The sequence below is a fragment of the Pollicipes pollicipes genome, unplaced genomic scaffold (assembly GCF_011947565.3).
Source record: "Pollicipes pollicipes isolate AB1234 unplaced genomic scaffold, Ppol_2.1 Scaffold_2555;HRSCAF=2994_pilon_pilon_pilon, whole genome shotgun sequence".
Taxonomy (NCBI): Eukaryota; Metazoa; Arthropoda; class Thecostraca; order Pollicipedomorpha; family Pollicipedidae; genus Pollicipes; species Pollicipes pollicipes.
This window is the reverse complement of record NW_023596136.1, coordinates 528,695-546,510: the sequence shown is the minus strand read 5'-3', so window position 1 is coordinate 546,510 and position 17,816 is coordinate 528,695.

The following is a 17,816-nucleotide window of genomic DNA, read 5'->3' as shown; positions in this document are numbered from 1 at the left end:
CAGTGTCAGTTTGTGCATGTTTCTTCGTGATTTGAGAGTGTTCCATCCCAGATCGTCCAACAGTGAGCGAGAGTGTGTTCTGTACAGTGCACCGGTGATTAGTCTTGCTGCTCTGTACCGTAATCGGTCAAGTCTAAGGGAGTCGCTGGTGGTCAAAAGTCCGTCGTATACTACGTCACAATAATCAAACAACGGAAGAATGTAAGTCGTATATATGTCGCTGAGGATATGCCGAGGCGGAAGTCACGATAGTGGGTAGAGAGGTCCAAGGGCTCTACTGATTTTGGAGATGGTGTCATTAACGTGCTGATGAAAGTGCAAATCAGTAGATATTGTCTGGCCAAGGTGTTTGTGGCTTGTAACGGAAGGAATTCGTTGGCCATCAAATGCCACCTACGGTGGAGTATGTGTGTTTCTGTCGGTGAATGTTTGTTAGATTGTTTTCGGGGCATTGAAGGTGATAAGCCAGTCTTTGCCGAACTCTTGAACGGTATGCAAGTCGTGTTGGAGTGCCGCTTGTACGGTAACCGGGTCGTGTGAGTGAGCTGTGTGTAGCGTAGTATCGTCGGCAAAGAACAATATGTCATTATCAGTCTTGTCGGCTAGGTCGTTAAGATATATGAGCGCAGGGGGAAGTCCCAGAACAGACCTCTGCGGGCACCCAGCATGTATGGTCCTAGGCGTGCTGAAGCTGTTGCCTACATTAACTACCTGCTTACAGCCTGAGAGATACGATTCCAACCAATTTAGGAGAGTTCCTGACAAACCACAATAGTTCTTGCACTTTATTAGGAGGCCCTCATGCCATATCTTGTCAAAATATTTACTAATGTCCAAGTAAATGGCTGTAAAGTCATTGCCTCCGTCCAAAGCTGCCTAAAGATTGTTAATTAAGTATACCAGCTCAATTTGTGTGCTATGTTTTGGACGGTATCCACTTCGTTTCTCAGAGAGCAGCCTATTCTCAGTCAGGTGTTGGTAAATATTATTAAAGAAATTCTTTCAAGAATTTTTGACACACAAGGAAGTAAACTGATTGGTTTGTAGTTAGCAGGATCCGAGCTTGACCCTTCGTTTTTTGAACATGGGATGAACTTTTGCTTCTTTCCAGGTGGAAGGAAAAATACCTTGGCTTAGTGGCATGTTGAATAGTTTAGTGAGTGGAGTCTTTATCAATATGGCAGTCATTTCTAATATTTTTGCTGGGAGATTGTCAGAACCGCATGATTTGTTTGGATCGAGAGTGTTGAGTGCGCTCAGTACTTCATCCTCTGTAATGGTTTGCTATCTAACGTGGGTGGGGGATCTGCAAGCGGTCTCGGGACAGGTAGGTCGTCAGTTGCGAGTTGTGATTGTCTGGCAAAAAAGTCACCTAGTAGGTTAGCTTTATCTAAGTCTTTTGTCAGTGGGGGTTAAATCAGGTCCTACGAGCGGTGGCATTGTCTCAGCTCGTGTCCGTCCTATCACTTGTTTAGGAATCCGATGGTACTTGTGTGGGTTTTGCTCTGCATGCAAGAGGTTGTTTACTTGATGCCGCAAGTGGTTGTTCTTAAGTCGTCTGTACATGAATGGGGTAACATTTCTTTGTTGTCGCCAGCGGTCCCAGTGGTCATCAGTCATATACCTCCGAACAAATCTGAAAAGTCTGTCTCTTCTCCTAATCTCTCTCTTTAGTGCAGTATTGACCAAGGATTTGTCACAGTTTGTCATCCGGGTTATCTTTGTTGGGATGGCTTCAGCAGCTGCTGCGGGCATGGCCTGCGTGAAGTTATTTGTCGCTGTGTCTATGTCAAGATCAAGTGCTCTGTCCCAGTCTGTGCTTACCAGAAGTTGTGAGAGTCTGTCTGCATCCATGTTTGTGTAGTCCCATACTTGTTTGGCTGACGCCTTTAGGGGTGACGATGCAATCCGTTTAGTGACCAAGGTAGGAATGTGATCTATTAGTGAAGGGGGGGGGGGGGGGGTATTGCCTGCAATGATGTTTGTGTTCGATGTCAGTATTAAGTCTCGTAAGTTGGCTGTGTCTTGTGTAATGCGTGTTGGCTGATCAATGAATTGTGTCAGATTGAGTGATTATACTGTGTGTTATAGACTGACTTCAGACAGAAAGATATCACTGTGTTTAGTAGAGTGAGCTTCAGTTAGATAGTTATTACCAGCATTAAAATCTCGCATCAATATTGATGCGGGGTTATATGCTTGCGCCATGCCAATACGGTCTGAAAAAAATATCTAAAAACTTTGTCAGTTGACTGCTAGAGAGATTGGGTGGGACATAGGACAGTACGGGCATGGGACGGTACTCGGGATTGGAAAAGTCCTTTGGCCCTTATGCCCCGTTCAGGCAAGCCCAAAGAAGTTATAACAAGCTGCTGGTCTGGGATGGGAGTGTGCGCTAGCAAAGGTCGAGCATGACCTTAAGCTGGGAAAAGGACGTAGAGTGAGCCGCATCCGGGCAAGGGAGGGGGGGGGGGGAGGAGGTATAGCAATCAAATGGATAGAAAGCACGTCAGTCCCAATCGCGCCCGGATTACCGGCTGAATACGACGGCGCCCGGTTGGAAGCAGCTCAATTTGACCCTCTGAGATCGTTCTAAAAAATCTAAGAGAGCTCGAGACACTGCATTCGCAGGATGTGTAGGCCTTGATGTGTGCTTAATTGTGTAAAATTGTGACGTGTCTAGGTCTTGATTTTCGTGTCAAAACACGTCTAACAAGGTCAAACTCCAGATCGGTGTCCGAAGTTCCCTTAGATCTTGAGAAATCGCCTTAAACCTAAATACCTTCACCAAGCACAATGCCAAAGGCGCTCAGTTTAGGTCAGTCACCTTTTTCAACCATCAGAAGGTTGAGGTGACACAAAACTTGCGAAATTGATTTGATTTTGATGAGTCTTAAAGATTACGCTAGCCGGTGTGTTCCTAAGAGCAAAAGGTTGGTCGTGCCATTCTAGGTCAGTGACATCCTCTGACCTTTATGAAGCTCAAATAACACATTTGCTGGCCTCTCTGTAATCCATTACCCCACTGCACCGGGAGGTCAGACCAGGTGGTCATTTTGGGACCTGTCCTTTTACTCCGTCCTTCGTGGGCGCGTCCAGCATGCCGATGACTCTCCGCGATGGAGCGCCTCGCACTTCTGCCACCATCGCATCTCAGCGAAAACATGAAGGTGTAATTTGATAAAACCTCCCTGCCAAATTGATCATTCACACTCCAAACGGACAAATGCCGTCACCTAGCCAACGAGCGTTACGCTGCGCTCGACCAAACACGCGCGGATGCTGCGACGGCACGCGCCGAACGCCGCAGGAGCGCGGGTTCCCGGGTGGCGCCTGAGGCGTCGTGCGCGCGAGTGTCACGGGTGCTCGTGATCTGAGAGGCAAGGTCAGTATGTACCAAAGCTCACTGAAACCGTGTTCGTGGCGAATGCTAGGTCAGTGCAGGATTGCACCCCGGTGCTAATTCGTGAACTTGTAAAACCTGACTGTTTTGAAAAAGTAGGAAAAATGATCATGATCTGTTCAAGTAAAAAGCAGGAGCTCCTTCCTAAACGCTGACGTAGAGCACAGCAAAGCTTAAGTTAGCTTTGGGCTAGTCTCGAAGGGCATTGGTTCTGAAACTCACGAAGCCAGAACACGGTCATTCGTGGTAAATATTCATTTCAGTTAATGAGCCTGAGAAGTGGATTGGAAAGTCAGTCAATCACAAGAGTTAAACGAGCAAAAGCTCAATGATTTGGCGTTTGCGAACTAATTCATAAATCCTATCGCTTGCAAGCCAGATGGCTGAGTGTGTCCGCGCCTCGCAGTTCCAGACAACGAAATCGGTGAAGTGGTTATTACCCACGTTTTTCGTTATTATAACCAAGGCGTGGCATCAATTTATATATCGACAGAATGCGTACATCGCGCATATTTCGAGAGTGGATACTGGCCACAGTGGATTTGGCTTTACGCGTGTGTAGCCTTAATGCCTGAATCGTTCTCAGCTTAGGTCAGGCGTATTGGACCTCAGGTCGGTTTCAAAAAAGCTGGTGGTGGTCGCTCCCCGGCCGATTAGCATCCTGCACTCCTATGTGTCGGGCAATGTTGAGATCGTTTAGTGATTTGTGGACGGTACAAACATCCCACTGTGCAGTTGATTTCCCGTCTTCACCCTGATTTGATCCGACCTTTTGACTGATTTGACAGCAAGTATACACGACATTCAATGCGACCAAATCCATAGTCTGCGATGGGGTGCGCTTGACCGACTACTGCACTCAGGCCCATACGTCTGTTGACACTATCCACAGTCTGCAGTGGAGCGCGTTTGACTGACCACTGCACTCAGATCCATACGTCTGTTGACACGATCCACAATCTGCGGTGGAGCGAGTTTGACTGACCACTGCACTCAGATCCATACGTCTGTTGACACGATCCATAGTCTGCGGTGGAGCGCGTTTGACTGACCACTGCACTCAGATCCATACGTCTGTTGACACGATCCATAATCTGCGGTGGAGCGAGTTTGACTGACCACTGTACTCAGATCCATACGTCTGTTGACACGATCCATAGTCTGCGGTGGAGCGAGTTTGACTGACCACTGCGCTCAGATCCATACGTCTGTTGACACGATCCATAGTCTGCGGTGGAGCGAGTTTGACTGACCACTGCACTCAGAGCCTTGCTTCTGCCGACACGATTGCTCTTGGCCCTATCTGAAGCGTGCTCGACCATCAGTGCTGCGGCGCTTTCCACCAGGGTTTTGCAGATTGTTTTGCGGTTGGAAGGTTGTCAGCAAATTAGATGTCAATTGAAGGTGGAAGGGTACATTTTTCACGTTGCAATGCTGCTTCAAACTGATTATACAAACACACAGATGTGCTGTGAAATCGTATCTAAAACGTTTGCGAGTGTCTGTGTTTGATGTATGTATTGAGGTGTTAGGCGTGCAAAATTAAAGATGAACAAGATCTTAAAAAGAGGGGATGCCCGTCTTGCGAAAAAGTTTGGTCAGACGTCACCAGATCAAGCAGCTCCTTTACTTAGGCCATATAATTTAGTGTCAATTGAATGACGTGAATGGCGTGAGGCTCTAACCAGTGTCGTCAAAAATGTAATGTAATGAAGAGCGTGACGGTGGGACAGGCCAAACAGAACAGTTCGGGTTCACAATTTCCACCCAGTTCAAAGAAGAGTCGCTGGCCTGTAGACTCTCCTTTAATTGCCATGTAAATGTACGCAAGCCAACAAATGAGTTGTAATGTTGCCTGCTCACAAGGTTCTTGCTGCTGTAAAGGCAAATAACTGACTAAATGTGGCACGCTTCAGCATTTGTGTGCATCTACAAGTCGAGTGCGACTCGATTTAAGTCATGGCGTTTCAATGAAAATTAGAATTATCCGTTTAGCGGCGTGCACTACATAATGTTGGGGTAGTCCGGAACATTAAGAATGATACTAACTTATGCAATTTGAAAATGGTTCAGCAGACCATTATACAGCCAGCAATGCTCCCAGGCTTCACTGGATGTTTGGATCCCCAAAAAACTAAACTCACTTGGCACTTCAATGCTACAACAAGCTTCGAAAAAACCTCTAAGTCACCTTTGAATCTGGCGTAGAAGTGAACAAAGACTTCCACTTCCATGGACAAGGTGGTAGGGTGAAATCACGCCCCATCGCACGATTAGCACCCAGTACCGACATACCAGGGCAGGAGGCCGCGGACCCGACAAACACCTGTAGCCCGAGCCCGGCGCCGTCCGCTAACGACGCTAATGGGGTCCGCGAGAACCTGGTGTCGGACAAACAGCAGCTCACTTGCATACAGGCGTCAGCCGTAAAAACGTCGCCGGCCGCCGTGCGCCTGGTGGCCAGAGAGAGGGGTGGACAAGAGCCGCGACGCCCTCACGTAAACAGGCCACAGGAGAAACCCCCGCTGCAGGTGGCGCCAGCCGGGGTGAAACGGAACGCACGATCTGGGGATAGCAAAGAAGCGGCGCGTTTTTTGGGACTTCTTCGATTGGTCTCCACCCAGCTGTGCGGGCGAATCTGTTACGAAAGAATTTACTGCGATGTAACACCTCCCAGCGGGCTCTGATCTCTCGCGGCGAAGAGGCAGACGGTCCCAGCTATGCGCTCACACGATGCGGTCGTCTTTCAGGGTACCCCGCGCCGCACTACTGGCGTTCAGAGACTGCGAAGTCAATGCTCTAACGTTCTACTCACTGCAACCGGCAAACGATCTTGAAAATCGCATGAAGTGACTCGATTACAAATGTGTTGTAAGTTATGGCATTATGAGTTCTTATGCTGAATGTAATCAGTCTTCGGGTTGATGAGTCATTGTAGGTCTGTTTTTTAAAGCAAATGGATGAAATGGAAACGAACGGGAGCGTCAGGTTTTCCTTGCTTTATAAAATTTGCGAGTTTTACTCGAATCGTTGTTTCACATGGGATTCACCGAAGGTGCTAACCAGATTTGTGACGTCTGAGAGAAAATATGATTACTGCGAATGGTGTTAGCCTGACGATAGGTCATAGCCTGGGCTAAGGTCATGCGCTTCTTGGTCATATAATTGTTGTACATGTAAGTTATTACTCTATTCGTCATATACAACACCAAGCCTATGCAACAATGCGTAAAAACTTCCATTACTTACGATAACATAGCCAAACTTGACCTGACTGCATGTCAGTGACTAGCATTCTCCGACAAATTTGAAATAAGTTAACTGTAGGTACTAGCATGTTTTTTACTCCAACAATACTGAACAATGGTAAAAGATCCACAAAAAAGTTATGTGTGGTCAATAATTTTTAGAACTTGACCTCTTTGACCTTTCCTGGGTTACTGATCTTGATGGATGAAAGCTTCAACTTTGTGCAATAAACACCACATTGATAAATGAGCAGAAACTAACAAGTTTGTTACTTTCTGCAAGCGCTCATTTTTACCCTTTGCTTAAAACTCGTTACCCTGTGCCGTTAGTAGTAGGGGAAACCAATTCCCCGGCCAGGCGTGTGTTGACAACATGAGCTAAACAGATTTAACCTCAGCTACGCAAAATTTAGCACCGCGCTTAAAATGGTCCAGAAGCTATTCCAGAAAGCTCCTAGTGAGACGGTAACCCCCTCCCCCCCCCCGTCTTTAAGACCAAAAATGAAGAATTGTGGGCCTGCTGCATCTCGCAAGATTGCAAAATGGTCGCAGTGTACCGCACACCGGCGCATCGAATGCTGGCATTGAGCTATAGCATCTCTGTTACATTGACTGGCAACCCTCGACCATGGAAACGTTATGTAAGTAGTGGGCTTTAATAAGCATCTGTAAGTTTCATCGGCATCCAATTTTATCATCAGAGAACATAAATATCTTCTGAAGCTGCTGAAGATTAGCCTCTCCTGCCAACTTAAGGCGCATCATGTCTGCTGCCGGAACTCCGCAGGGCTTTTGTAGTATCTGAGTAAAACACTTCAACAAGGAGTTGCTCTGATCAGACCTGGAACTCCGCAGGACTGCTGCAGCGTCTCAGCAAACTGCTCTAACAGGGAGCTGCTCTGATCAGACCCGGAACTCCGCAGGACTGCTGTAGTGCCTCAGCAAACTACTCCAACAGGGAGCTGCTCTTAATCAGACCCGGAACGATGTGACGCCTCGTCTGACCGCATACGTCGGCTGAGGCCGACAGCCACAGCCCGTCCGCGCAGCACGGTCTGGTGATGTCTGTTCCTCAATATCGGCGCGCCAGGCGGCCTCAGCCTGCGGCCACTGATCCGGACTGTCGGTCACGCGCTCTGGGCCGGCTCGAAAGTGCATTGATTCGGTCACGGCAGCCTGCAGGGCGCAGCCGATCTTCTTTATTTGTGTGGGGCTTGATCGCCGCCGCCCGAAGGATCAGGGCCTAGATCTGGTCGGTGGGAGGAGCGGCCAGCCTCGGCTGGGCTGGCCGCCTCAGCTCTCGCGGCACGTGCACACGCCTGGCACGCTCCTCTTGTGACGCGTTGCCCGACAGCCAACCAACCAGCATTGGCATGTCGCGTACTAAAGATGTCCGATTTTCTCTTTCTTCTCCGGAACAACATTCTGGCTCGCTGGAGATTACTTGTATACGCATCTGTTGGGACTTGACCCAAAATGGGCGCCGGGTGGAATAATTATTTGGAATTCAGATATAGAGCGATTAGGTTTTTGGGCACCACAATGAGCGCAATTCCAATGCAACTGGCCATGTGGAAGACGGATCAGTCCTGGTTTCACCGGTTTCTAAAGCTCTCACCAGTCTGCTTTACGGGAGAGATTCCTATGCTGGTGGGTGACGTTGAAATAGTTGATGCGACGTGGACAGGTGCAACTGAACGTCGGCAGATACAATGTCGCGGAAGCGTGATCTCCGGGGAAATCTTTAGCACGTTCGTTCGGTTAGCTAACAGAAGGACGCCCATTTCCTGCTTCGAACATGGCATCAAAAAACTGTGGAGCTTTGTATCTGCTTAAGGGGACCTTGTCGCTGTACACCAAATGTTGCCCCTGGCCTTAAGGTTTGATCCGGCTTACCACAAAAGTTGTGATGAGAAAAACATAGAAAACATAAAGAAACTCACACAGAAAAGCCGGCATGTTCGAAGGAAAATTTAATTATTCGACCCCTACGCACTGCACTTTCTGATGCCACGCCTGCAGTGTCGAAATAGCGGTGTGCCGATGACTTGATTGCAGCATTGCAATATCAAATTGCATCCATCCTTTAGAAATATCCGACCATTTAAGTAGCGACTGCATTGCGGAGGATGCCACGCTTACATGTTTTAGCAATCCGGTCCGGATATAGGAAAGCGTTCATATACTTCGTTTGGGGTCAATTTGATCTGCTGAGATATCAAAAACTAAAAGATCTAGAGGCGCCAAATTCACAAAGTGGGTTTGTCTGTATGTGAAGTCACTTGTATCAGAATATGAGTTTCCTAGCTCATGACCTCTGAGTCAAATAAGGTCAAAAAAGGTCAAACTCAACCTAAGTGCCCATAATACCCCGGGCCTCCTCATAATCCCATCTTGAACCTAAGTACCTATTGTAAGCAAGAAGAAGTCAAAATCATGGCCTGTGCCATTGAAGGTCAGGGACCTGTTCTGACCTTTGAGAAGCCCATGGAAAACGTCTGTTGCGGTCTCTGTTATTAATAAATGCGAAATGAGCCCCAGAAACTAGCCCATACAATCCGAAAAAGTAAACAAAAAATCAACTTGGTCTATACCTCAGTCTGACATTCATACCTGACCCTACGACGGCGGAATAGACTGTAGTCCGAAATTCAACTGTGTTATTGCCCGCGAGATTATCTCAGAGATGCACCGCGTCGTCCAACACTCCGTGGTCGCATCGAATTGAACGAATCCCCAGAAATTGCCTTCGTTGACAGCCATGGCCCGACTCTGACCTGCGTTAGGTCAGTGAAGTTACAGGGTAAATTCAACTATACATTCCAAAATATCTGATACCCAGTTTCCTACAGCCATGCAAAGTTTCGCTCGGCTACACCGCACTGTTTGGAAACTATTGCTTCAAAAATTTCAAGGCGGTCAACTTGACCCCACAGTTGGCCGCGCCTATAAAACAGGCGCACGAGTGGCCAGCTGGATGCTCTTCGCTCAGGTGATGGTCAGTTTGACCCCCCCCCCCCGCCCTAAGATCTCGAGAACTGAGAGAGGTGGAGACATCAGATTTACAGGGTGTGTTGGCCTGCATGTGAACTCACTTAGGTCAAACTTTAATGATCCTGGGTCATGACAATTGGGTCGAATAAGGTCAAACGGGGTCAAATTCCAGGCTGGTCTCCAAAGTGCTCTCAGAACCTAAATAGCTGTTTCTAAGCAAAAGATCACATGCTCATCTAAGGTCAGTGACCTTGATTGACCTCTTGAAGGCCATGGGGACCGGACTTATGTACGACTGCTCTGAGTTTTGCATTTGAATAAGCGACAAAGAGTGCGCCAGGCAGTATGTTCCTTAAAACAAAATGCTGACCTGGGTCATTTTAAGTCAATGACATCATGATCTCTGAGAAGTTCATGGAAGATGTGGGACGCGGTGTCTGCTATCAATAAATTCGAAATGAGCACCATAAACTATATAACTATGAGAGAAGAAAATATGATTGCATAAAATATGGCCTTGATAATGAAAAAGTGTAAAAGCCTGATGTTTTTGCTACCTGTCGTTAGCGAATGCTCGTTTATAAGACCATGTTTTCTTTTCCCAACGGGCACCTGACGAGTGACAGACAGGCGGCGACATACAACGGGACTTAGATCAGGGCTCGGCTCTAAATTCCAAGACAAAAGATACGAATATCTGAAATAGACACGGCGTCTTGCAAAGATATATTAAGTATTCTGCCAACCAGAGAAGTGTCTTTGGTTGGCAGTTTGGGATATAGGGCGCTTTGACAACATAATCAATAAACCCCATACGGAGTCGCGTTCTCAAAATGGATATAGTGGCTTGGAAGCTGGGAAGACTCCCTTAATGTAACACATTTTCAGACGCCTTACCAAAATGGAAAGATATGCGTTAACAGCTGCGATCAATAGAATCAGGCATCATAATATGCCACATCGGAAGAAAAACTGCGTTATCCGCGCTTATTCAGGAAAAAAGCAAAAAGCACTGCCTCTAACATGCATGCATTCAAACAGCCATCGATTTGCTGAAATTACTGTCGGTTGCTCCGCCGTTATTTTTCCCATGCAGCTACTCTTTTCTTTTCCCATTTATTTTCTGTTTGCCTCCACATTCGCAAAATGTATTGACAATTAATGATAGCTGTTGACATTTTTCATTACGCTCTGCCGAGTCTAAATCTGAGGGATATCAATACATTAAGACTAAAGCCAAATAAGAATAGTATATTCTCAACACCTGCCTGAACGCATGCAGCATGCAAGCATACCATAATTGGACAAGGCCATAAACACTACACCAGTTACGTCGTAGTTCTCAAGCTGTACAAAACTGACTCAATAACATGCCATTGATTCTTAAGTCGTTGCAGCGACTGACGCGTGGGCAGGTGAGATATTCAGCGTACAAGAACATGCTCAGCGTGAATACTTAAGGCACATTTGCATGCAAGCACGATGTTTTCCTTTTTGCTCGAACAATGTGCAAGCGTCACAGCGTTGGCAGGACTGCCGCTTAGTTCGTGAAAGGGAACCACAGCGACGTGTCCGTCAGAATCGCCGCTGCGTGTTGCCCAGACAAAAACAGACCCCAAAACATGCTTGTGATACCTTCCGTGTGCTCGGCGCCACGGCTATGGGCAGCATGGGCGCAAGGAGGCATCGCTCAAAACTGGGCATAACAAACGGGCATCTGATTATTTGTGGAAAGCGCTATAGCTGTCATCTACGGGGCGGAGCTAGGGATTCAAGCCGACAAACTTGCATAACTGTTCAGCGACAGTAATATATATATATAGACATATATATATATACATATATATATATACATACACATATATATATATATAAATATATATATATATATATATATATATATATATATATATATATATATATATACATATATTGGCGGTCGGCGCTGCAGAACACTTCATGGGATGGGAAAAAAAAAAACATCACCCGGGACGACCTCACCAAGAAACACCAGCCTAATAACATCATCAAACAGGAGGAAGCTTTATGTTCTTGGAGGCTGTCACGATCAAAATATCGTGACCGAAACTGAACAAACCAAACAACTCCTCAGCCAACCTTAAGCTTATTGAGAAATGATTATTACCATCAGTATATGTGGTATATCTTACTTTTTAGCACGTGTATTGCAACTTGAATTCTTATCCTCCCAAAACTGTCAACCACGTGACAAAGCTCTACAACTTGACGATCAACTGAACTTGATTATGGCTAATTGATATAGCCAACTGGTTTGACCTAACTGTACCATGTAATTATATATTTGTCAGTTGTATGTTGCATGTGCATGCCTTTGAAAATGGAAAGTAGTGATTACGAAACGTCAGGGCAAACAATGGATATGAAACATCAGCGAGAACAGTCAACCGTAATAAGAAAACCAGAGCAAGTACAGAAAAGGCTTATGAAATACACCTACGCCAATAATTTCAACAACACTGAATTATGCATATATATATATACATATATATATATACATATATATATATATATATATATATATATATATATATATATAGATATATACATTTAAATATCAAACACTTTTTTCTTCAGGATACACTCGTCTGCCTTACAGCCATGAGACATTTAATTCTGATAGAACAGTTAGATTTGCTTTGTTTGACTTTTGACGGCGTCAGTTTTCGCCTGATATCGTGACATAAAGCTGTTAATCTCATTGCCGATGGCGCGTTAGCGTATTGATCATAGGAACTTATTTGATGCGCTGCAGTTGACTGTGTAGTTGCGTCCGGTCAGAGCAGGGCTTCAAGTCCGTTTAGGAGCACACTTCACTGATGTTGTACCGGTCGGGACGCTTGCTTGTAAAGCTGAGGTATCATCCAGCATTAATTGGCTTTTTGTGCACTGTCGTCACGAATCGTCGTTGATCGGCAGTGATGTTCATGTCTAAAAATGGAATGCTGTTAGTGTCGCTTAGTTTGTAGGTGAATCGGAGAACTGAAGCTCGTTCCATTACATTTTTTCGTTTGGTCAGTTGGCTTTTGTCGCCGACTGTACGACAATTTCGTCGGCACATCGCACGTAAAGAGCGGGACGGAGAGATGCGTAAAGCCAACAGATGCTGGACAATGCTTTAGTGCCACAAGCGAGTGCCCGGACCTGTACAAGATCAGCGTAGTGTGGTCATAACTCCGAAGAATCTGCAAGCTCTGGTCTAATTGGATGCAACTACACAGTGAACAGCGGCGCATCTAACACGTCCGTGTATATAATGGCTACTCTAACAGTGTCATCGACCATGAGACCAGCAGCTTTATGCCACGATATATACCAGCAGCTTTACGCCAGATAAAAACTGGCGCCATCAAACATCAACCAAATGAAATCAAACTGTTCTGTCAGAATCAAAAGTCCGATAGTGACAAGACAGAAGAGCGTACACTGAAGGAAATATTATCTGACAACGTCAAGCCAGTCAGCCAGACAGCAGGATGACGCTCACTGCCGGGTACAAAAACAGAAGGGCTACTTAACTCATCACGAGAAACAGCTTCACGGCCAAATCTGACCCCTTGGAACGAACCAACGTACTTTACCAGTTTCGTTGTGACAAGAGACTGCATACTTCTAAAGTGATCAAACTACGTTTGTGTCAGTACCACCACACTTCCAAGGCGGTTGACGATATGCTTGGTTGACGGTGCTCCAAAAGAGCACGTGATAAAAGAACACGGCCGAAACATCGCCCGAGGGGACCTCACCAAGAGCACCGGTATCATAACACCATCATCAAACAAAAAAAAGCTCTCTGTTCTTGATGCTGTCACGATCAAAACATGGCCACTGGAACTGGACAAACAAACGAACCCCTCAGTCACCCTTCATCTGATTTAGGGACGAATGATATCATCAGTAGATGACATATCTTACAATTCGGCACGTGTTTTGCCGCTTGAATTTTTGTGGCCCCAAAAAAGTCGACCAACAAAACGTCTGTACAATTTGGTGATTGAACTGAGTTTGGTTATACCGTAGATGCAGGAACCGTGGCTACAATCGCTTGCACGTTGTATATGTGTATCTTTGAAAAGCGGATAAGTAACGATTCTGAAACGTCAGACCAGCCAATGAAAACCAAATATTAGCGAATTGTTTTTTAGTGTCAATTATCAACAGACAAGCGTAATAAGAACGCTAGAGCAAGAGCAGAAAAAGCTTCTTAGATACACCTACGCCAAAGCCTTTAACAACACTGACATCTAAGATTATTCACTGACCTCATGCACCAACATATACATACATGTATATGCATATATATATATATACATATATATACACGTAGATATGCACACGCACATCTGTCGTTTCTTCCTTTTCACGACTTGTTTACGTATATGGGTGCATTTCAGGGGTACCGTGGACAAAATGGGTCCTCCTCACGGGGTAGGGGCCTCGTGGGTCATGCCATTGTTACGGGGAGCGGCACGGAGAGCATGTGACCTTTTGCCAAACCGTTTAAAGCATTATATCCAAGTGATGTCCACAATTTTAGAGTTAAGAATGGGGACCTTCTGGGTGTCCAGTAAAGGACTTCACTGTCCTAAAACAGGGCCACCTATTTAAGAAAAGAGCATCCTGGTACGTATAGGGCCTCATAATCCAGAGCAGAATGCTTCCAACGCACAAAGAAAGACTCCAAATCAAGCCCAGGGGCATCGCTATTCCAAAACAGGTGATCATGATACGGAACTGCGGCCATCTGATGCATGAAAGGGACCTCCTGTTCCAGAATAGGGCCTCCTGAAAAAGATGGTGCGCTCTAACCCAAAACGGCCCTACTAGTTCGTGACGGGGACCTCCCGAACTAGCAAAGGGGTCTCCTGATCTAGAGCAAGGGCTATCTTACGAATAAAGGTGGTTCCATGATCCAGAAACCGGGCCTTTTAATTTAGAATGGGTCTTCTGAACCTGATGGATTCCTCGCTCGCTCAGTGACGGTGGCCCGCTTGCTCTGAAGTTTGGTAATTTACGAGTAGTTACAGTGCCTTTGGTTTGGGTAAAGGGCCTATCCAGTTTTTTGGTGACAAAAACACGCCCTTGTCCCGCTTGCTTGCCGACAGGGGGTGCTCCGCCCTTGCTACATAGCACGATAGTGCTCAAATCGACCACACATATCTGAATTGGGATATAGGATTGTGCATTATGACATCAAAAATCCACATCACTAGGCACGGCCGGCGGTGAATGTTTTCCGGACGGGAGCATCTGCATTACCTCCCGCGCCAAGTGTTGTGACCAACTCGCATACCGTACAGTGGGGGACGCCACGGGGAGAGGGGCGGTCTGCCTCCCCGTCCCGGCCCGGCAGGGCGTCGCTCATTTCCACGGACGCCGTCGACCTGCCGCCCGCCGGACCCACGTGAAGGGGCCGGCGGAATCTGCCCACAGCGGGGTGCAGCCGAGCCGCACAGTCGTGTGTTGGCAGCATTTACTGCTGGATGGGAGCGTGGGAAAGCCAGGAGCGTGGGGTGCTGCGAACCGTGGCTGCTCGGTGAGCGCGCTGCGCCCTGGACAGGTGAGGTGTCGCTCGGGTTGCTCGGTGAGCGCGCTGCGCCCCGGACAGGTCAGGTGTCGGTCGGGCTGCTCGGTGAGCGTGCTGCGCCCTGGACAGGTGAAGTGTCGGTCGGGCTGTTCGGACAGGCTGCTCCGAACTATCAACAGCAAAACGTCACAAATGATGAACAAAGCATCCCCCTACAGAAATCACCACTAGTCGGTTTGAACGGTCTGGTCAAGCGGATCATCGTCCTTCTCTCGACATTGCATACATGTATGTATCTTGCATAACCACTCGCGCATCCATCCAGTGCCTTCGACCAAGTAGCAGGCATCACATGACAGCCGTTGTACCTGCCAAATTTTTATAAAACATGCATGCAAAGGTCCCTATCAAACGGCGCTATTCGCGGCTCATACGTCGCACAACACGACGCGTGATTAATGTCAACATAGCTTACAATCTACACCGGATGGAGATCCAAGTCCGAAGGCGAGTCAGGTGAAGTAAGGTTCCACGCAAGCATGCATTCCCTCCCTGGTGTTGAGCGTTTTGCTGCGTCCGCATGCGTTGCGGTTGCATCCCAGCCACATATATTCACCTCGCTGCACTGCATCCACCTGCACACATGCATGCATATGTATGCTTCATCTATCTCATCACCACACAACTTCCGAATAGGCTGGACAAATTACTGGTGCAAAATGCATATATCCTGATTGCATGCAGATTTAGATGCAGTTTTGGTTCAATTTTACGACTAGTGTTGATTTTCCAAACGCCGAGACAACCCATGTCCTTGAGCCTATCCGGTAATAGTCCCATGTTGTCCAATAAACGAACACTACGGCATTGCCCTTGAATCCCATCAGTCAGTCTTATAGCATGAAATACCTGTAGTGACTTCACTGTGATGTGATCCACACGATCCACTGAAGTTCACTGTCATAATTATTTGGAAAGTCTACGGCCATAATTTTTGCTGAATGTTTCATTCGCTATTCGCTGATAGCGCAGTTTGCTTCGCCATGCTTACATTAACGAGAGATTTGAAACCAAGCAGGAAGAGAGCGGCAACGTTTTACTTCTCAACGCTCCCCTCACATCCTCTCACTTTAGCCTTTCCCCAAGAGGGCATTTTTACATCCTCGCCAGATGGGGAGGAGGGGTAGGACAGCCGCTCTCTACTCGCTGTTTCAACTAAGACATGTCGAGTATCGGGACAAAGCCAGTGTTCTGATCATTGCGTCTTAACCTTTTAAGTACACCCAGTTTTTCGGTTTCAGGTCAGTAGGTTACTTTCCAGCTGCGATGATGACTTTGAACCGTCAATGTCCGAAGTGATACGAAATGCTCTCGCCAGGGCAATTCCAAGCTTTAGAACAATAAGTGCTTCCGTAGGCACCAGCGCGTTCTTTGTTGTCCTGCATCCGCACTCTGTGCGGTTTGGGTCAGCTGAGTGACTTCCTAAATCGCGGAGACATCACCACAGTTGAGATGTGTTTCGGGGACCATGTTATGAAACCGCACTGCAAGTGACTGTCATACTATACAAGGTAGGGTGGCGCGGAAACGACCGATACATTGGTCGTAATCTGGGCTGTCCGACTGCGCTTGCATCTTTTTGATATTAACCATTCGTTGCGGGCATTCGCGGCGGATAACGATGTCTTGATCGCTGTCGCTTACGGACAAATGTGCGGGATAGCGAAGCCTTTTACCGTAAGATGCTGTCGCACGGACGTCGTCCCTGGCCGATAACTATGTTGACGCTATTGCTCATCCCTACCGCACGCGCCATGGAATTGGCAAATGACAACATCCCCTCGTTAAAGTGATCGGAATGAGAACTAGCAAGCCTAGCTTAAAAGCACAGCCACACCCATGCCTCCCTCAGCCGAGTGCCCGGCGCTTCGCTGACAAGCAGATTTCACGTCCAGCAAGCCAGCGGCCCTTGCGCTGCCTCATGACTGATCCTGGTCCCGTGTCGTCATCAGCTCAGCCTGCAGTATACCCAGTCTCACCGCCTGCCTCGCAGCCGCGCGGTCGGCGGTCCCGTGGCGCCATTCCCTCAGCCCGCGGTGTCCCAGCCCCCTTGTGTTCCAGTGTTATTGTGCGACGGTACATGCCTCCACCGCCCTTTCACCATGTACCGAGCCCCACCCCGCACCGCTGTTACCACGCGGCCGGCGGTTCCGTCCGCGCCGCATCATCCGGCAGAGCTGCGAACCGGCCCCGAGCCGGGGCCCAGGCCGACGCCAGCGTCGCGCCGGCAGCGCCGCGCTGGGTGCAGCACCGCGCCGGGTGCAGCGTCGCGCCGGCAGCGCCGCGCCGGGTGCAGCGCCACGCCGTGTGCAGCGCCGCGCCGGGTGCAGCGTCGCGCCGGCAGCGCCGCGCCGGCAGCGCCGCGCCGGCAGCGCCGCGCCGTGTGCAGCGCCGCGCCGTGTGCAGCGCCGCGCCGGCAGCGCCGCGCCGGGTGCAGCGCCGCGCCGGGGTGCAGCGTCGCGCCGGGTGCAGCGCCGCGCCGGGTGCAGCGCCCGCGCCGGGTGCAGCGTCGCGCCGGCAGCACCGCGCCGGCAAGCGCCGCGCG